Below are 22,101 nucleotides of genomic sequence, written 5' to 3'. Positions count from 1 at the left end.
TTGCATTCTAATAATTTGTAGGACTTAATTTACAAAATATTTAATTATTGTTCTTGCCATGGCCTTCTAAGTAAAACTGTTGCGTTATTTTTTAAGACATACCTTCTACATAAGTTAAGACATACCAATGGGTATATTTATATAGAAAATGTAAAATTTCTTAAAATTGTTAAAAGGTTGCAATAATCAGTAATTAAAACATATATAATAGGTTTGTGGATTATTTCTATAATTTCAATAATGAATAGAAACTTGGAGGGAATATAAGGGACAGCTGCAGATTCTTATTTTTTGTTTTATTTGTTAATGTTAAACATTAAATTTTATCGTTTTTTAAGAAATTGTCAAATGTTTCATAATGTTCATTAAAGGTTTTTATTTCATTAGTGATTTTTTTCTTAATTATTATTGTACTAGTAGCCTTTGTTCTATTTGTAAGTTTTTTATTTATTAAGATTTTGTTGTTTTTCTCTCATTAAAAATAGATGTTACGTTAAAAATATGGACATGAAAAACTATAAATAAATATAATTCTATATATTTTGAGATTTTTTTCTGTGATTATTTTATGTAGGTTTATTATTTAAATTTAGTAGTGGGTACGGTGAAAACTTCTCAGGTAAGTGGTATTTGTGTTTTGATGTACCAAAATTGATCCCATTGCAGTTCCTGGATGAGACCTTTACTATTTATTTAAGATTCGTATTTTATAAACTATCAAATTTATTCGATTGATTATCGCATCCCTGTAAATACTATTGTATCTCTAATATTGGAAAATAAGTATAATTTATTTATTTTATTACACTGCTTAACAGGTCCACATCCAATTACATAGCAGGATATGTTACAAAGTTATGAAAATCCTAATTTTAATTATACCACTTCGCTATCCTTTTAAAATGACAAGAATATATTATAAAGCTATGAATACCTACATACAACATAACCAGTAGAGTGGACAGGGCAGGATAAAGGATAGTTTTAAAGGGGCCATAATACTTAAAGTAATTAATGGGTAACTAAAGATACTTCGGCCATCCACTACTTAATTTATTTAACATACTAATCCTACATGTTTCGGACATATAACATCATCAGGGATACTATAAAAGAACCAACTTTTTTGTTTGACAGTTTTTGCTTTATCTCTGAAAATTAAGTGGTGGGGAGGGTATTCAAAAGTTTCCGTAAAAAACACCCTGTATCTTAGAAATGGCCTAGTCGACTCACAATTGTGTTCTTTAAAAAGAGTCGCCTCATCAGTAAATATTATTTTGTCAATTAGAATATGGTTTGGTTGTAACGTGTATAAAAATCGGGGTTTAAACGGTTTATTTCCATTTCTTTTTAAACATCTTGAAACCGTAACTTCTGCTTGCTATCAAAGCTTTTTAAATGAGATGTTGGATTCAACTGAAAATGATTTAAGAATCTTGAACCCTGTTAATCAAATATACGTCGTATATATTTATTTTTTTACTTTTTTGCATATGTATTGGGTTGGTCTATCACTTGGCTACATAAATATAGATTCCAATCTTTAAAAAAAACTTTTATTGAGTTAATATTTTACACATGTTTTAATACCTATAAATACTACAATTACAATAAAATCTCATACCCTAAGTAAACGTTTTAAAGAAGATAAAATATTAATGAAAGCACTTATGGCTACAATAACAATAAAAGCTGTTTTGGTATGCGTATCTACCAAAGAGAAGTAGTTATTTAAACCGTAGCACAAGCTTACTATACCAATAACGTAACCAAATATTCCTAAAAAGATGTGGCAGCTTGATATAAATTTTGGTTTGATTCCACAGGCATTGTACAAATTTTTTCCAAAATGAACTAATTCTCCCGTGACGACTGAGACGATTGTTAGGATGAATGCCGTAAAACCTACAAAAAAGTATGATCCATTAAGGTATTTGACAGTTATTTAAAATGATTCAATGTTTATGAAAAATAAAAAATATTAAATGATTAAATTCTGAGAATGAACCCGCTCCAAATACAAACTATAAAAGTTTTGGCTTAAACTGGTTGGCTCAATATAGATACTCTAAACTTGCGAGTTTCAATATGCTTTTTAACAAATGATTGGAATGAGGGCAGATAACTAATGCAACACGGAAAATTTTATTTTTTAAATTTACAAGTTTTTCTTTTCAATTTTCTCTAACTTTTTTGGGGTTTTCAAGCTCTTTCAACAATTTATTTTATCGGATCAAGGCCTGGCAGTTTGGTCTCAATGAAAATAGCTAATATAATTTCTGATTGTTTCCGAAGTATATAGTTCCTTTAAATATTAGTTATATTATTACTATCGCACAATATTCTACTTATATATATTAGACAACGATACAATAACTATGTTGGAATCTAATAAAATATTACCTAATTGAAATAAAGCAACGTTGGGCAGGGTCAAAGATCATTATTATAGTTGAAGCGGTTAGATTTTTCAAAAGTTCGTCAGCGGTTCGAAAAGATTTAGTTTACAGTAAAAATTAATAAATCAAAATAAAATTAATAGATGTACTGAATATATCCATATGTTAAAAGAGAAATCCTGAAACTTCGCGTATGCTCATCGATCGAAATATTAAATAGGAATAGGAAAACGTTTAGAAAGTATAAATTTAAAAATTGATATAAAAAGAAGATAATTTAATATATGACTACCTATAATTTCCAAATTTTGTATACATCTTTGACTTAATCAGTCATTAGATACGGTATAGTAAAACTTTAAAAACTCCTTAAAGATATCTTTTGGAAGTACCTCACTAGCGTAAGTCAACCAGAAAAAATATAGCAAATATACGCAAAGTCAGTGCTTATATTTGTGTATAAGACTTTTTTAAGTATCCCAAGGAGGTACCAATAAGTACTACACTTAAGGAGATTTTTATATACTAAGGAGTGAGATCCAAAACTTTTTAGCCTTCTATTTAAGATTGGAAGTTAAAAACAACATGTTGTCGGAAGACTTTTCGAAGTTTTTGTTACGCTGCTGGAAAGATGTACTTATAATTATAAAATTAAGTAAATTATATTATTTGGTATTTCGTTAGTCACCAATTTTAGTGTCTTATGGTGTAAGGTTTGTGTAGTTTTAAACGAAAAACTGAATAAAAAACGCTGAAAACAGTTTCTAACAAAATTAACACCTAAATTTAACACCCTAGAACATTGAAAGGCTAGAATCAGCATTGCCGTCTATCTGTGGGCAGTTTGTTTGCTGGCAACATCTCTGATGCCAAGTGCTTATGTAAAAATGGCAAAAAACAATATCATAACAATTTATCACTTATTTTGACAGGCACAACATAAAACTACTGTTCCCTTTTAATAAAATATGAACTAATTTTTTAATAAAATAAGACAGATAGTCCATAAAGAAGTCAATATTCAAAGTTAAATGAATGCAGGTAACGTATATTAGAGAAAAAGGCAACATCGCAACGTCGCTCCATCGCATTGTTGACTCCACCTACACAAAAAATCTTTACCAGTAACGTCGTCAAAAAAATGCATATGATAAATATTTATTAATAATATATTATGCTTTAAATATAAGTAATATTACCATTTATGAACTCTATGAGTTTTTTTAACATACTTCATTAGAGTAAAGGTACCTATTTAATAAAAAGCATTTGAATGGAAATTAAATATTTTATAATAATTATAGATTTCCTAATAAGTTCTACCTTGATATGATGTTATGACAGTATCGATATTTACTTGTGAAATCTAACACCAATAAGTTAAATTAACATTATTATATGTGTTGATATATGGCTAAAAATTTCTTCGGTTGAAAATGCTTAACAACAGAGAATCGATGAATATGTCTGTATCCAAAACACCCCCTCGCCCCTATGCAAATGTTGGAGTGAAACAAAATTGTTGTTCACTAATTCTAGTTTTTCAATGTTCGAAGTTTAACATCCTATAACTAAGAAACGAAATAACTTTGGACTAAGGTAGGTACGTTGCTTTAAGTCGACTCTGGAATATGTCCTAGGATTTTGTACCCACCTTTTAAAGACATCCTCTATATATAATTTATATTTTTTGGCGAACTTTTAAAATTTGAATTAATGAGAGAACTGTCTTACCTAATATACCATGCGTTGAGGTAAAGTGGGCTCTATTATTTCGTGTTTTATCATGAATTTTCAAAGAGACTCCAATAATAATACTGATTGTAGCACAGGCCATCAAAAGTCCATGCAGACCATTTCTTTTAGTTTTCTCTATGTTTAATATATCTGCATAAGCTGGATTCAGTATTGCTATAGCTTCTCCCATCAGCAATGCAAACTAAAATAATGATAAAATTTTTTAAGCAGATAGTGAAATAACTTGTTAGACTAAAGACGCTAGTTAAAATGTTTTTTGAGTTAAATATGTTGGTTACAAGTTATACATTTTATGCTATTTTATTAAAAAGTAATTTATGAAAAGTAATGCCTATTAGTGAGTTAAATAAAAGAATTCTAGAATATTAGGCGTTCTGGTTAAATAAGGAAACTACTTCAATTTTTTTAATAGTTGTAAATAATAATAATAATAAAAATAATAATATTAACAAAGCATTAAATTTAATAATATTATACTGTTCCAATAAAATAGTACAATTCCAAATTTAAAAATACAAAATAGTTGGGAACAAAAGGCTTTGTTTTCTATTTATACAGGTTGGGGAATTGAAGATTACGCATTGTCTAAAATCCAAGACCGCTTCATCTCGTCGATGACCGACCGCTTTCGGTCGTCTGATAGGTATTTGCTTATTAAAGCGCTATTATTCTTTTCTCAACTTATGGCTGTTAACACCTTCATCATTGATAGACCTAACGAAAGGGTGGAGGAGCAAGAACGCCTGGAAGAAGAAGGGTTGGAGAGGAACAGGGAATGAGTGAGAAACTGTTATCAGTATGAAAAAAAAATGTTCCAAAACTCAGGAGATATTTTTGGAGAACCAGCGAAAAATTGAATTTTGTGAAACCATCATGGTAAAAGCAAATATTCTATTTTCAGATGAATCTTCTTTTCCATTACATGGGAAACGCATGTTCTCGGGAAAATGAGCACAGAAATTTCCAATTCAAAAATAGTTGAGTTGCTGCAAAACCAAGTTCATCCTGCTATTCAAATCTTCCCTGATTTAGTCCTGAGAACGGTCTATTTTTAACAAGACGCTTGTTCCAACATACCGCAGCGCTTAACTGCTCTGAGTAAAGACCCTCTTGCTTTTTATAGGGGATTTGACTGTAGCACATTTGCTTGGTTCAACCTATAACCTTAGGAAAATAATAGATAGTGTCGGATGTTATAAGTACTTTATTTTATAACACTTAGTGGAGCCTACAACAAAAACACTTTTTAAAACACTTTATACATAAAATATAACAAAAAACCTGGAGGAGACATCACACTTTTTGTGTATCGGCTAATGGAAAACAGAGAGGTCGAGAGAGAGAGCTTAAAATTCATAGGGCGACTAATAGCGAAATCCATTGGAAAAAGAATTGTGGCACTCGGGAGGCACCGACACTGGTCGGTTCAGGTAAAAAACCGCACTGTTGCATTGCCAATGGTTTTTGGATTTAGCCAAGGCTAATTTTGAAAATTTAAAAATTGGCTATTGTTCGTCTGCACTAATTACACCAATGGTTTGTAAATTTTCACTGGTTCCGCACTCGTGCTACATTTTTTTCCCAATAGATTTTTCTATAACACAAAGTTTCAACTAACTTGAGATAGATGCATGCACTTTAAAATATTTCTTTTATTATTCTGATAATCTTGAATCTTATAAATCCTAATGCCATGAAAATGATGATCTTTATTTAAATTTTTGCCTGTATTTACTTAACAAATTCTTAAAACACTTTTATTTTCTTTCTATTTTTACTATTACGACCTTTACTTTCCTTCTATGTACAGTGTTTCCACATTAATGGGTACAACCATCTGTAAAAATCAAAATATAGATGATTTTATGAGGGTTTGTAATTATCAAGGGTTTATATAGTAAAAATAAACAACTCTATGTATTATTCTATCATAAATAACACAGACAGACATTTCGTAATAATTCGGTTTTGAAAAACAGTGAACCAAATACGTTTAGATGATACATTATCCACGTATTAAATAAGGAGGAAGCTTCATCGCCTGTTGCAGACGATATACCCAAGCATCGTTTACAAATCGCCAAAAACTAGGCAATCCGCTATACTCACAATTGACAATGTTATTTAAAATCAGTCATATCGAGTCGTGATTTTAGAATTCCAATCATTGTTGTGCTTTTGACCACAGAACACAAATATATAGACAAATAAATATATAGACAAAAAAATATATAGCTTTTGACGTAAAGCTAATGTACTAGAATTGTTCCCAAAAATGTATTAGATTGTACTAGATTAAAAAGTTTGTCAGTTTTTAGGATTGATTTTTTGGTTTTGATTTTTTGAATAGAAGGTTCTCTGATACTGGGTCATCAAACTTAAATCTTTTTTTTATTTCAAAACATAGCTCCACCTAAAAACTTATTTAAGATGTTTTAAATTGGATCAGGGATGTGGTTTTCTAGTGAAATACTATAGTACATGGATTGCATCCAGCGGTAAATAATTTTCTGGATAAAAAGAAACTTGATTTAACGGTCTTTCATTAATGTAGGTATGATTCATAAAGTTCCAAAGAATAGTTTTTTACAAAGTTGTAATCCTATTTAGCAAAACAAGCATTTTAAAACCTTCAGATTAAAATTCTAGGTTCATTTTATTAACAATATCTAAAATATACGATAAAAAAGAGAAATACAGTTTAAAAGTGTGATTGTTTCAAGCATTTAATATATTTTTGGCCTTTTTAATATTTTCTACCAATGCCTCGTTAATAAAAAATAACTATAAAGCTGCCCATTGTTCCAGGATCCTGTCCACCTTGTTTGAAACGGTCTTGAGTCTTTAAGAAAGATTGTATGTGGCAGCCAAATAGATTTTTGCGAGGAATTTTGTTTTCGTCGAAAAATTTGAATTAGCTTCGTACATTCCACTTGACGTGCCATTCTCAATTTTAATTCTTACCGAGCAATTCCACCCGAAATTGCTTTTAAGCATATTTTACAGAAAGATTCATCTTTTTTATTTGGGTTTCTAGTTAACCAAATAGAAAACTTTTCGTTTTTTACCCAGGAGTTTATCAGATATCCATTTTTTCTAGCTGGTCTCGTACTTTACTAATATAATTATTGTATAATATATAAAACCAAAAGATGAAACACTTGGTCGTAGTGTTACACAAACAAATAGTCTCTTGCAGCGTCACAACTGCTGTCGTAAACAAAAGAAATTATTAAAAGAAACAGGATACCTCCGTGATTCCCCGCGTAATCTCACCTGAATTTATCGAATAGAGAGTTCTCGCACTACTCTGAGAGCCCATAAATCAAAATGTTTAAGTCGTATTTATTAAATATTGGTTTACTAGCTTATTGGGATTGTTGTGTTCTTGGGTTGTATTGATTAAACCAATGCTTGTGAATATGTAATAGATTATTCGGATTTTAGCTATTCTAGTAATAGCGTAATAGCCAATGTCCAATTGTAATAGATCTAGTACAATTGTAATAGCAAGCACAACGCTGATTCCAATAATAATTTAAAAACATTGTCAATGAAAAAAAAATTTTCGTGACAGGTCACGCGTCAAACGTCAGCGTCGTCAACTTCATTACCGGTATTTAATATATTTGTTGTTGGCAACACTGAAAATATTCAGAGTGACCAATATCAAAAGGACACAACCACTATAAAAATGGCGGCCACCATGCAGTGGTCATTTTTGGGTATCGTGGCCATATGCATTAGCAGTCCAGGTATATTTATAAGTTCGTGGAAAAAGATCTCACATACCATCATTAGACTTTATATAACAATTCCATCAAACCAAAAAATTATAACACCTATGAAAAAAATCAAAACTCTATTTTATTCATTAATTTAAGATTATTCTTATCTAAGTTTTTATGCAAAAAATGATATTGAAAGATAGCTGAGAAACACTAACAATTAGAACAATGCTTTGTTAAAGAAACCTGTAGTTATTAGATAAAACAACAAATAGTCCTAAGTTTAAAAAAATAGTAAAGAATTTTTAATGTCAATATTTTTCAAATTACCCAGTATGGAATTATAAGACACAATTTATAAGAATTAAATAATTTCTGTTTTTAATTCTTCATAAAATATTGGTTAAAATAATTATTACGAATAAATTAAATCTTTCACTCTCTATCTAAACACTTTCTATCTTCTCAACAAACAATTTCTTATTACATTTTTAATCAATATTGATTATCCTCTAATATCATTTCCCAAATCTCTTCATTTTTTAAATGTCTACCAAGAGAAATAATATGGGGGAATAAAAATTTGCCTAAATTAGCTCCATCCTCTACATGCTCTCCCTCTTTCACACACTGCGACACAATACACAAATATATTGCACTGCGACGGAACCGATATAGTGGGACGGCCGGTCCATTCTATAATGCCAGTGCTTATATGTCAGACTTGACGCTGTACTTTTCACATTCACGTGCTTAAAAGTCAACAATCCATCAAGTCTTTTAAGATACATATTCACTGGTTGTCTTAAGTAGCAATACGTTTTAAGGTAAAATATTAAATTAAATTTATATATATTTACTGGTTGCGCTGAGCCGCAATAACTCCCCCGCGTTGAAGTAACTTATTTACTTCTAAGTTATACAAAAAGAAACGTTATATAGCATGCAACGATATTTAAAATTAAATGACATTTTTTTCTAATCTAGTCTTAAAATACAGGATATAAAGTAAGATAATACAAGGATAATCAAACAATATTATGTAAATTACTAGGCAAAGGACAAATTTTTGATATACGTTTAGTATCTAAACTCGTTAGTTCGAACTTTAACTATTCTAACATTCTTGTCTTAACGATATAAAACTTCAGTGACTCTGACTAATGGCCAATATAAGGGAGGACTATTACCACCTTTCAACAATACTTCATCATACTCAATCATTCACTTTAATGTTATCACAAATGACTCTCCACGTAGGTCTGTTCTGCAGTCAATTGAAATAATCAGAGTAGTCCACGTTTTCCAAAATAACTATTTAATTTGCAAAACTTTTTGCCATAAGGCTAGATGATTTTCTAAAATGTGACTAACATCCCTTTCTGGGAAAGAAGTGGTGGTTCTACCGATTAAAAAATATTTGGGGGTTAAAGTTAAAATGTCAGTGGGGTTACACGATATAGCACCTAAAAACCGAGAACTAAGTACTGCCTTAATCTGAGAGAGTACAGTTATAAACTCTTCAATTGTAAATTTTTAAATGCCCATTAAACGGATTAAATGATATTTTACGCTTTTTATCGCAGTCTACCAAACACCACCATAATGGGGGGAACGAGAAAGCAAGAATTATAGCCTTGAAGATGGCCCGAGACCTTAAAAAGTCATGAAGTCCTTTCAGCTGATTTTTTGAGCCTGGAAAATTTTTAGCATTATCACTGAAAATCGTTTTTGGAATTTCACGCCTACTTATAAATTACAATATTAATATAACATTTAATAAGAGGAGCCTTGCGCAATGAAGAAACTTTTATTAAGTAAGGACCTACATAACATATTGCAAAAGTTCAAAATGGAAAAAAGGCTTGAAGACGTTCTTTAGGAAGATCTGACATAATTTGGGATGCCGATTAAGAATTAAACATAAAGCAGGTCAACGTCATATGTATAATACGTTTTACTTCTCGCAAACCGTCAGTGCTTTAGACAAATATTTCATAGGGTATGGCATAATCTAACATGATACATTTTTATCAACATCTGAACTATAATATTTTTAGAGAGTAAGAGTATTGAAAACTCCTGGTCATAAGGGTTAGGTATTAGAATTTTTTTAACGAAGATTAAGACTTAAAATACATTTATTTGAGAAGCTTTTATTCAAGTTAATTTCAGAAATTTCTCGTTTAAATAAAATTTTTTGATCTATGTAAATAATTCTTTCTTCAGCTTTTTGCAATTTATTTACACTTGAAGAGCATCCGGTTTTATCACCTTTTTTATTGCAATTATGTGAAAGTCCTTTAACTAATAAATTGTAAAAATCTAAATCCTTTTGTTAAACAAGATGCGCAGTTTTTCTTTATTCAGGAGGAGTTATTACTTCGGTTTTTAAAGGGAATGGAACAACATTTATGTAAAGTGATGCCTGCTTTATTAAGTAGGAATGTAAGCTGTTTTTGAGCCAATGGTAATGTATCTTTATCATAGGTTCCATACAAAATGTCATCAGCATAACATGCTTTAACTAAAGCCGCAGAGGCAAGAAGTAGAGTATCCTTACGTAAATTTGATAATTCTATTTGATATTCTATTCTATTCTTCTAAATTAGGCACAATTTGTCCCATGTGAGATAGTTTGTAATGCTATACATTTGATATCTTCATCAGGGGAATCACGCTATCAAATATTTAAAAAGAATTTGTGTTCTGGATTTATCATATCTAAATATTTTTTGAATATCAGCAGTGAAAAACCATTTAAATATTCTAATTTTTAATAAAATGTCAAAAAGTTCAGGTTGTTTTGTATAACCCTTTAACATTATATTATTAAGGTGAATGTCTTCATTGAGCCGTTAAAAACTACCCTTTGTGGTAATACTATCATCTCGTATAAAACAGTGATGTAGAAGAAAATATTTAAGATCAGCATTTTTATTACATAAATTTATAGGGACATATTAGCATGAAATATATTCGTTTATAAAATCTTTATACTGTTTATAAATATTTGAATTTTTATTCGCCTAGATTTTAAATTTAAGAACCTTTTACCAGCTGAATAAAATGAATTACCTAATCTTTTATGCTCACTAGGTGTAATAAAGGATAAATTGACTTGAAATCTACCCCAGGGTAAAATTTTTATGGTTTGTTTAAAAATAGCTTTTAACAAAGTCTTCTTGTGGGGAGAGCAGAGAGTTTTTAGGAACTTCTTCTACTTTCCAGAATTTTTCAATGAATATATTTAAATCCGTTTTAACTTAATTAAATTTATGAATTGTTTATTATGAAAACTAAAAAAATATTTGTTTGAATATTATTTAAAGATAAATTATTTATTCAGGAATGTGTAGATACAGCTAAAGAGGTATAATATGAAAGTTTCTCCTTTTTATTAAAAGGTAAACGCCCAGAAATTATATATCCGAAATATGTATGGTAGTAAAATTTTTATTTTTTACTGTAATGTAGGAAGTCTGTTTCCTAATTTAAGCCATATTTTAGCGAGTAAGTGCCTATAAGCGCCTTTAAGACAAGTCATTCATTCATGACTTGTCTTAAAGGCGCATTCAAAAGATCATTCATGACGTCACCGTATAAGGCGCTTTAAGCGTTTGTTAGCGGTCTCCCGAGACCGCTAATATTTCTTAGTATTAGTTTTAATTTATTTCATATTAATGTATATGAGACAGTTAAGACATTCAAACCAAATAAAAATGCAGAAAAAAGAGTTATAAAAAGAGGGAATAGATTTGTAAAAAATACAGTGAAGAACGTAAAGATGAGGCTGCACGAATATTATTTTAAATCGATTTTTGATTTCTGTGGAAAAAAATATGAGTGAGGTTATGTTTACGCCAGTAACTTTTTTGTTTATCTTACTTCCTCTTGGGTAAAAGTCTGCCCTTTATAAACGTTTTCACGGCGACATTAATTTGTATTTTGTTACGATCTAATCTTATCTTAAAAATGTATGAGATCGGACTTAGGCTCAAAACGTTTTGGAAACTTAGACAAATGGGTGTTTTGGTGGTTTAGGTCAGTCTTCAAAACGAATTCAATACCGATGAAAGCTATAGCTAATATTTAGAGTTTAGACTCTGAAAGCTATCAGACATTACGTCAGTCGAGCGCAACCATATGATGACGTAACGCTTAAGATATCGTAAGGCAACCCAACCGAGTAAAGCGCCTACTTGCTAAAATATGGCTTTAATAATACATCCAGTAATGTCATGATATATGTCAAACTTGACGCTGCGCTTTACACATTCACGTGCTTAAAAGTCAACAATCCATCAAAGTCTTTTAAATATCCACTGGTTGTCCTGAGTAGCAACACGTTTTAAGGTACATATTTATTGGTTGTGCTGAGTCGCAACAAGCGGGACCGGTGAAATTAAGTGACCTCCTAATCAGAACATCTAATATAATATAAGCCTTGTCATGAAAGGAGGAAGAGGCGGCGACCCTACGCACAGAATACTTACTAAAGAACTTCTCCTTTGTTTTCTGTGACACTACGTATGCCCGCCTAACTGGGAGGAAGATTCATCTCTGTGTATCACATCCCAAAAAAAGTAGTATCGTTTGTAATCGATAAAGAAAATAAATCAATATTTCTTCTAATATAAATCGAGTATTAATCAACGAAGCAAATAATCGTTCCCATTTAATGGTCCTTTGGACGCATGGTGTAAAATCCTGTGGATATAATGTGACTCAAAAAGAAAAATCGAATTTGAAGAAACAAAGTTTATCTGTTTCATTTCCTAGCTTATTATCGTTTGTTGTTCACTGCTTTGCCATGTGTAGTGTAGAGTGGTCACAGTAATATTATATCGTATATCGCATAATGTCGTAAATCTAAATCTTTAAATCATATTTAAACCTTTATTTATTTTATTACTTTAATATTTATCATGAATAATGACGAGACACCAGTTGATCGTCACGATGATGATGAAAGAGGAAACAGAAAGTTATTAAAGGTACCTTAAAGTATGATAAATGGGTTCATTTCAAAGACTTAATCACGAAGAGCAATCTATTGATAAAGTTTTTTAATATTTATTAATAAGCTCTTTACAGGGTGATGCAAAGAATATCTTGGAATCGCTGGAAATAACTCAGAAAAAATTATGATGTCGCGTGGAATTTGTTAGTCAAACGATATGAAAATAAAAACTTAACAATGAAGAATCAAGTTAAGGCTTTATTTGATTTATCTACGATTTTGAAAGATAAATATCCTCTTACAAATTTATTGGATGATTTTCAGAAACGTTATAGGGCGTTGAAATTACGGGATGAACCAGTATTGATAATTAATTTATTAATAACAAAATTAGATTTTAGAGCAATATCGCTTTGGGAGGAATTTGTTATCGCGCAGAAAATCGTTCCAAAACTAAACAACCTAATGAATTTTATTTCCGATCGTTGTAAATTTACCAAAACCTCTAATTTCCAACTTAAAAAACCTGATAAAAAAGAGCACACTTCTTTATAGTAAAAATATAAATCTAATTGTCTCTTTTGCAAAGGCAAATATCATATTTATCGCTGCGACAAAATGTTAGAATTACCTATAGAATCACGAATCGAAGAAATCAAAAAACTCAAGCTATGCTTAAATTACCTAAGAGCAAATCATTTATATATTGAATGTATTGCTTGAAGTTACAAAGTTTGTTCAAAAGGCAACACAATGATTTATTGTGACGAAACAACTTCGGAAACTGAAAAATCAAAGCACCAGTGTTTCAGTTAATCACGCAATCAACGATTCAAGAGTTTTATTATCAACCGCAACGGTAAGTATCCATGATCTAGAAAGTAATTAGCAATTTATGCGACAAAGCTGAAAAATATTAACGTATTACAAGATAAAATTAGAGCAAAATTTTAATTTATAACTCCCGATATGTGAACTTAAGCTTAGCAAATGCTTATTACTACAATTTGGCACATTGTCAAACCGTTCAAGGGGTTCAGGTCATTTTCAACATTCAATTAAATAGGTTTATTATTTAAATACTTTTTTGTATCATTTCTATTTTTATGGGTTATTTGCATGTTTTATTTATCATAAGCTTTCATAATTATTTTTACGCTTTAGGTATAACATATGTTAGATGAAGTTAAAATTTTGCGTAGAATCAGATAATGCATAAAAAATATAGCATTCCATTTAAAAGGTAAAAAAAGAGGTAAATTTGGTCTCTACTACTGATGTGATGCCTCCTGTATATGCAAAGTTATCTTCCTAATGTAGATCTGAAAGAGATCTATAATTTTTATTGGGTATACTTTTTGATAAAAGAGCGAGTTCACGGATTATTTAGAGGGTCTGGGCCCTTTTAACAGTCGGTATACAGTGTGGCCCAAATTGGGTGTACATGTATGGATATCTTGGAAACTATAAGAGATAGAAAGTTGGTTAAATGGGGAAAATTGTACGGCATTTAGTTACCAATTTAGTGCCGCTTTCAGAAGGCACATCTTTGTTCGATTTTGAAATATTTGGAAAAAATAAAAAAGTTGCATTTTTGAAAAAGGGCTGATTTTTTTTATTTCAACATATTTTTAAAATCTGTAAAAACATTATTAGGACAACTTTTTAAGGACAATGCATACGTGAATTCAGTTTTTGTTTTCGACGTTTCGGTTCTGAGATTCCATCCTTAACTTCTATTTTTCTTATGGCGACCATTTTGTTTTTTTGCTGAATTAAAAAGATCCTTTTTTTCCTTTAAGCTAATGTATAACACTTTATGAAAATATTTGATTCTTATGTCAAAAAGTTACAAAGTTCATTTTTCGCGGAGTTGGCCATAAATGCGGAGGCCATCTCTACGGAGGCCATTTGTCGCATAAACAATTATTACTGTTTCCTGATTTAGCGTCATTTACTGACAATTCTGCAAAATATTATTTATTTGATTTAACTTTTTATGTTGTTTAGTAGTTCTAATCTTGTAAATTTTTTATTCTTGTTCGTGTTAAATAGTTTTTTCGTATCTAGTTGTTTTTGTTTGTATTTAGTGGGTTTTCTTTAAATTTTTAATTTCCGACAATGGTCATGCGATATACCAGTGAAGAAACATTTGACATATTGGAATGTTATATTACATGTATTAGGAATGAAAATCTTGCAATCGCCAGATATTTGGAACTGTATCCTGAGAGACAACACCCAGGTCCAAGACTATTCGCTAGGGATGTCAAGAACCTTAGAACTCATGGAAGTTTTGAAATACCAACGCCAGAAAATTATCAAAGGGGCAATGAAGCTCGCGATGAAAACATTTTAGACCATTTTAATGCGAACCCGAAAACATTGACCCGAAAAGCTGCATCTGATATAAATATACCATGGAATACCGTTCAAAGAGTCCTTAAAAAAAATAAATATCGTCTATATAAGCCTACTATTGTTCGAGGTTTAAGTGATAGAAACAGACTACCCAAGACGATTTGAATTTTCAAACTGGTTTGTAAGGCAATGTCCAGAAATACCTAATTTCAGCAGGAAAATTATTTGGACCGACGATACGTTTTTTAGCAACTGCGGAGTATTCTACAGGCATAATCGTAATTTTTGGGCTACTAGAATCCTCAAGTGGCTGAAAGTAGGCTACAAGTAAGATTTGGAATTAATGTATGGTGTGGTATGTACGGTAAGTTAATTACCCACTCCGCAAAATTATTTTCAAGTAAAATGCTGTAATTGTTTTTAGATAATCACCTTATTGGGCCCTTTATTTATAACCAAACACTAACAAGTCAAAGATATTTAAATCTTTTGGAAGAGCAGATATTACCTGCCGTAAGAGCTATAATACCTGAAGAACAAATACGGAGTGATGTGTGGTTTCAACAGGACGGGTGTTTCGCACATAATACTCGGGACGTTCAAAACTTGTTAACACAAGCATTTAACAATAAACTTATCGCGAACCGCAGTGCTGTAAATTGGCCAGCTAGGTCTCCAGATATTAGACCCCTGAATTTTTATCTTTGAGGATATGTTAAAAATGAAGTTTACGAGTTTGAACCTATTGACTCTCGAACAACTAGAGGACAGGGTTCGGAATGTCTTAAATAATATAAATAGAAACGCCCTGCGCAAGGTAACTAGAAGTGTTCCAAAGAAATGTGAAAAATGTTTTAACAAAAATGGCCGTGATTTTGAATAGTTTAATTTAATATTATTGTTACAAGTAGTTAATTGTTTTATTTAGAAATTATAACTGTGTGTACGACAAAATGCCAATAAAAGTCATGGCCAACTCAGCGAAAAATAAACTATTTAGTTTTTTGAAGTAAACATAAAATATTTTCATAGAGTGTTTCATTTTCATCAAAAAAAAGATCTTTTTAATTTAGCAAAAAAACAAAATGGCCGCCATAAGAAAAGTAGAAGTTGAGGATAGAATCTCAGAACCGAAACATCAAAAACAAAAACTGAATTCAGGTATGCGATGTCCTTAAAAAGTTGTCCTATTAATGTTTTTACAGATTTTAAAAATACGTTGAAATAAAAAAAATACAGCCCTTTTTCAGAAATGCAACTTTTTGATTTTTTCCAAATATTTCAAAATCGGAGAAAGATAAAATCGTTCTAAAAGCGGCACTGAATTAGTAACTAAATGCCCTACAACTTTCTCCATTTAACCAATTTTCTATCTCTTATAGTTTCCAAGATACCCATACATGTACACGCAATTTGAGCCACACTGTATACAGACTACAGGGCGGTAATGTTTTTTTTATGTATAGTACAAGGATCGCAAATACAAAAAAAATTTTCAGCACCGATTTATAGTTGTGCACGTAGACGTACTATTTTAAGTTAATATTAGTTTTCCAGAATTTGACAATTACTGTCAATTAACAGAGTTCAAAAAACTAAGTTTTTTGAAGTTGATGATTTTTTAAAATGCCCCTAGCTTCGTTAATATTAATCCTGCAAGAAAACGAATAATTCAAAGTTATATGGAATAGTAATATTAAAATGGTGTCGATTTATAAAATTTAAAAAATAGAAAACTTTAGATCACTTGTTATGGCAACATCAATTTTGTATCAACTTAAGAATAACACGTAAGTGTTATTCTTGTGATGCTAGTTAGAGGAATTTCAAGAATCTGCCATAAATAAGTTATCTAAAAATGTCTTTTGAAAGGTGTCAAATTTTACAAAACTAAATTGATTTTAAAAAGTACTCATAAAACTCTAATACTCTGCCCAATTAAACTTTTTTTTGTATCTGCTATAGTTTCGGAAATCACTTTCATAAAAAAAGAAAAACAAAAAAAATGTTTGCTGATTATTATTAGTTAAGCTATTTAAATTATTAAGCTATTCTAATGGTGAGCGTAATAGCTGCAAATAAAACTAAAACTTACCCCAATTGTAGAAAGGAATATATGCCATGTATGAAAGGAATTCCAGCTATATGAGTACGCCATCAACCATATAGTACATGTTATAAACACAAGTAGAAAATATTGGAAAATACATTGTGTGGCCAAAAAAATATTTTTTGTTGAAACCATTTTAAAAAGTATTATAATAAAAATCTCTTCCCACACTTATAAAAATCTCTTATATTAAAAGTACTGTGGCGAAATGATCTCATTTTTTTATTATCAATACTATCAAAAAGAATAGAAAACCGTCCCTTATCTATATCGGATCTAATTTCCAACTTAAAAAACCTGATAAAAAAGAGCACACTTCTTTATAGTAAAAATATAAATCTAATTGTCTCTTTTGCAAAGGCAAATATCATATTTATCGCTGCGACAAAATGTTAGAATTACCTATAGAATCACGAATCGAAGAAATCAAAAAACTCAAGCTATGCTTAAATTACCTAAGAGCAAATCATTTATATATTGAATGTATTGCTTGAAGTTACAAAGTTTGTTCAAAAGGCAACACAATGATTTATTGTGACGAAACAACTTCGGAAACTGAAAAATCAAAGCACCAGTGTTTCAGTTAATCACGCAATCAACGATTCAAGAGTTTTATTATCAACCGCAACGGTAAGTATCCATGATCTAGAAAGTAATTAGCAATTTATGCGACAAAGCTGAAAAATATTAACGTATTACAAGATAAAATTAGAGCAAAATTTTAATTTATAACTCCCGATATGTGAACTTAAGCTTAGCAAATGCTTATTACTACAATTTGGCACATTGTCAAACCGTTCAAGGGGTTCAGGTCATTTTCAACATTCAATTAAATAGGTTTATTATTTAAATACTTTTTTGTATCATTTCTATTTTTATGGGTTATTTGCATGTTTTATTTATCATAAGCTTTCATAATTATTTTTACGCTTTAGGTATAACATATGTTAGATGAAGTTAAAATTTTGCGTAGAATCAGATAATGCATAAAAAATATAGCATTCCATTTAAAAGGTAAAAAAAGAGGTAAATTTGGTCTCTACTACTGATGTGATGCCTCCTGTATATGCAAAGTTATCTTCCTAATGTAGATCTGAAAGAGATCTATAATTTTTATTGGGTATACTTTTTGATAAAAGAGCGAGTTCACGGATTATTTAGAGGGTCTGGGCCCTTTTAACAGTCGGTATACAGTGTGGCCCAAATTGGGTGTACATGTATGGATATCTTGGAAACTATAAGAGATAGAAAGTTGGTTAAATGGGGAAAATTGTACGGCATTTAGTTACCAATTTAGTGCCGCTTTCAGAAGGCACATCTTTGTTCGATTTTGAAATATTTGGAAAAAATAAAAAAGTTGCATTTTTGAAAAAGGGCTGATTTTTTTTATTTCAACATATTTTTAAAATCTGTAAAAACATTATTAGGACAACTTTTTAAGGACAATGCATACGTGAATTCAGTTTTTGTTTTCGACGTTTCGGTTCTGAGATTCCATCCTTAACTTCTATTTTTCTTATGGCGACCATTTTGTTTTTTTGCTGAATTAAAAAGATCCTTTTTTTCCTTTAAGCTAATGTATAACACTTTATGAAAATATTTGATTCTTATGTCAAAAAGTTACAAAGTTCATTTTTCGCGGAGTTGGCCATAAATGCGGAGGCCATCTCTACGGAGGCCATTTGTCGCATAAACAATTATTACTGTTTCCTGATTTAGCGTCATTTACTGACAATTCTGCAAAATATTATTTATTTGATTTAACTTTTTATGTTGTTTAGTAGTTCTAATCTTGTAAATTTTTTATTCTTGTTCGTGTTAAATAGTTTTTTCGTATCTAGTTGTTTTTGTTTGTATTTAGTGGGTTTTCTTTAAATTTTTAATTTCCGACAATGGTCATGCGATATACCAGTGAAGAAACATTTGACATATTGGAATGTTATATTACATGTATTAGGAATGAAAATCTTGCAATCGCCAGATATTTGGAACTGTATCCTGAGAGACAACACCCAGGTCCAAGACTATTCGCTAGGGATGTCAAGAACCTTAGAACTCATGGAAGTTTTGAAATACCAACGCCAGAAAATTATCAAAGGGGCAATGAAGCTCGCGATGAAAACATTTTAGACCATTTTAATGCGAACCCGAAAACATTGACCCGAAAAGCTGCATCTGATATAAATATACCATGGAATACCGTTCAAAGAGTCCTTAAAAAAAATAAATATCGTCTATATAAGCCTACTATTGTTCGAGGTTTAAGTGATAGAAACAGACTACCCAAGACGATTTGAATTTTCAAACTGGTTTGTAAGGCAATGTCCAGAAATACCTAATTTCAGCAGGAAAATTATTTGGACCGACGATACGTTTTTTAGCAACTGCGGAGTATTCTACAGGCATAATCGTAATTTTTGGGCTACTAGAATCCTCAAGTGGCTGAAAGTAGGCTACAAGTAAGATTTGGAATTAATGTATGGTGTGGTATGTACGGTAAGTTAATTACCCACTCCGCAAAATTATTTTCAAGTAAAATGCTGTAATTGTTTTTAGATAATCACCTTATTGGGCCCTTTATTTATAACCAAACACTAACAAGTCAAAGATATTTAAATCTTTTGGAAGAGCAGATATTACCTGCCGTAAGAGCTATAATACCTGAAGAACAAATACGGAGTGATGTGTGGTTTCAACAGGACGGGTGTTTCGCACATAATACTCGGGACGTTCAAAACTTGTTAACACAAGCATTTAACAATAAACTTATCGCGAACCGCAGTGCTGTAAATTGGCCAGCTAGGTCTCCAGATATTAGACCCCTGAATTTTTATCTTTGAGGATATGTTAAAAATGAAGTTTACGAGTTTGAACCTATTGACTCTCGAACAACTAGAGGACAGGGTTCGGAATGTCTTAAATAATATAAATAGAAACGCCCTGCGCAAGGTAACTAGAAGTGTTCCAAAGAAATGTGAAAAATGTTTTAACAAAAATGGCCGTGATTTTGAATAGTTTAATTTAATATTATTGTTACAAGTAGTTAATTGTTTTATTTAGAAATTATAACTGTGTGTACGACAAAATGCCAATAAAAGTCATGGCCAACTCAGCGAAAAATAAACTATTTAGTTTTTTGAAGTAAACATAAAATATTTTCATAGAGTGTTTCATTTTCATCAAAAAAAAGATCTTTTTAATTTAGCAAAAAAACAAAATGGCCGCCATAAGAAAAGTAGAAGTTGAGGATAGAATCTCAGAACCGAAACATCAAAAACAAAAACTGAATTCAGGTATGCGATGTCCTTAAAAAGTTGTCCTATTAATGTTTTTACAGATTTTAAAAATACGTTGAAATAAAAAAAATACAGCCCTTTTTCAGAAATGCAACTTTTTGATTTTTTCCAAATATTTCAAAATCGGAGAAAGATAAAATCGTTCTAAAAGCGGCACTGAATTAGTAACTAAATGCCCTACAACTTTCTCCATTTAACCAATTTTCTATCTCTTATAGTTTCCAAGATACCCATACATGTACACGCAATTTGAGCCACACTGTATACAGACTACAGGGCGGTAATGTTTTTTTTATGTATAGTACAAGGATCGCAAATACAAAAAAAATTTTCAGCACCGATTTATAGTTGTGCACGTAGACGTACTATTTTAAGTTAATATTAGTTTTCCAGAATTTGACAATTACTGTCAATTAACAGAGTTCAAAAAACTAAGTTTTTTGAAGTTGATGATTTTTTAAAATGCCCCTAGCTTCGTTAATATTAATCCTGCAAGAAAACGAATAATTCAAAGTTATATGGAATAGTAATATTAAAATGGTGTCGATTTATAAAATTTAAAAAATAGAAAACTTTAGATCACTTGTTATGGCAACATCAATTTTGTATCAACTTAAGAATAACACGTAAGTGTTATTCTTGTGATGCTAGTTAGAGGAATTTCAAGAATCTGCCATAAATAAGTTATCTAAAAATGTCTTTTGAAAGGTGTCAAATTTTACAAAACTAAATTGATTTTAAAAAGTACTCATAAAACTCTAATACTCTGCCCAATTAAACTTTTTTTTGTATCTGCTATAGTTTCGGAAATCACTTTCATAAAAAAAGAAAAACAAAAAAAATGTTTGCTGATTATTATTAGTTAAGCTATTTAAATTATTAAGCTATTCTAATGGTGAGCGTAATAGCTGCAAATAAAACTAAAACTTACCCCAATTGTAGAAAGGAATATATGCCATGTATGAAAGGAATTCCAGCTATATGAGTACGCCATCAACCATATAGTACATGTTATAAACACAAGTAGAAAATATTGGAAAATACATTGTGTGGCCAAAAAAATATTTTTTGTTGAAACCATTTTAAAAAGTATTATAATAAAAATCTCTTCCCACACTTATAAAAATCTCTTATATTAAAAGTACTGTGGCGAAATGATCTCATTTTTTTATTATCAATACTATCAAAAAGAATAGAAAACCGTCCCTTATCTATATCGGATTATGTTGCTTGATAATTTTTTTTAGAATCAATAATAAAATATTTTGGCAAATACATATAATTAAGACTTAAAATAATTTAAAATTTAAAATCGTATGTAAATAAGACTTTTTGGAAAAGGTACCGTAGAGTATAATTATAATGCCGACTGGCGCAACAACCAAGTAAGAGGCCAGAACTTTTTATATGTAGTCAATATAAAATTAAGAGAAATTTGATTAAGATAATAGTATTAATTAAGTGATCTCTTTCTTATTAACTTAAA

General features: G+C 30.3%; 1 long non-coding RNA gene across 2 annotated transcripts; it reads right to left on the bottom strand.

Annotated features, from left to right (window-relative positions):
* Positions 1–1,542: 1,542 nt before the first annotated feature.
* Positions 1,543–21,762, bottom strand: LOC126735600 (uncharacterized). Of its 2 annotated transcripts, none has more exons than XR_007660470.1 (3): positions 21,547–21,762; positions 4,134–4,338; positions 1,543–1,905 (listed from the first exon to the last, which is right to left on the bottom strand). It is a non-coding gene; the product is annotated as an uncharacterized LOC126735600 (long non-coding RNA). The 2 variants fall into 2 exon arrangements; XR_007660469.1 differs by lacking the exon at positions 21,547–21,762 and adding an exon at positions 17,305–17,522.
* Positions 21,763–22,101: the final 339 nt, after the last annotated feature.

Source organism: Anthonomus grandis, chromosome 4 (genome assembly GCF_022605725.1).
Source record: "Anthonomus grandis grandis chromosome 4, icAntGran1.3, whole genome shotgun sequence".
NCBI lineage: Eukaryota > Metazoa > Arthropoda > Insecta > Coleoptera > Curculionidae > Anthonomus > Anthonomus grandis.
Note: the sequence above shows the minus strand (reverse complement) of the source record. Positions and strands in the feature narration are given on the sequence as shown.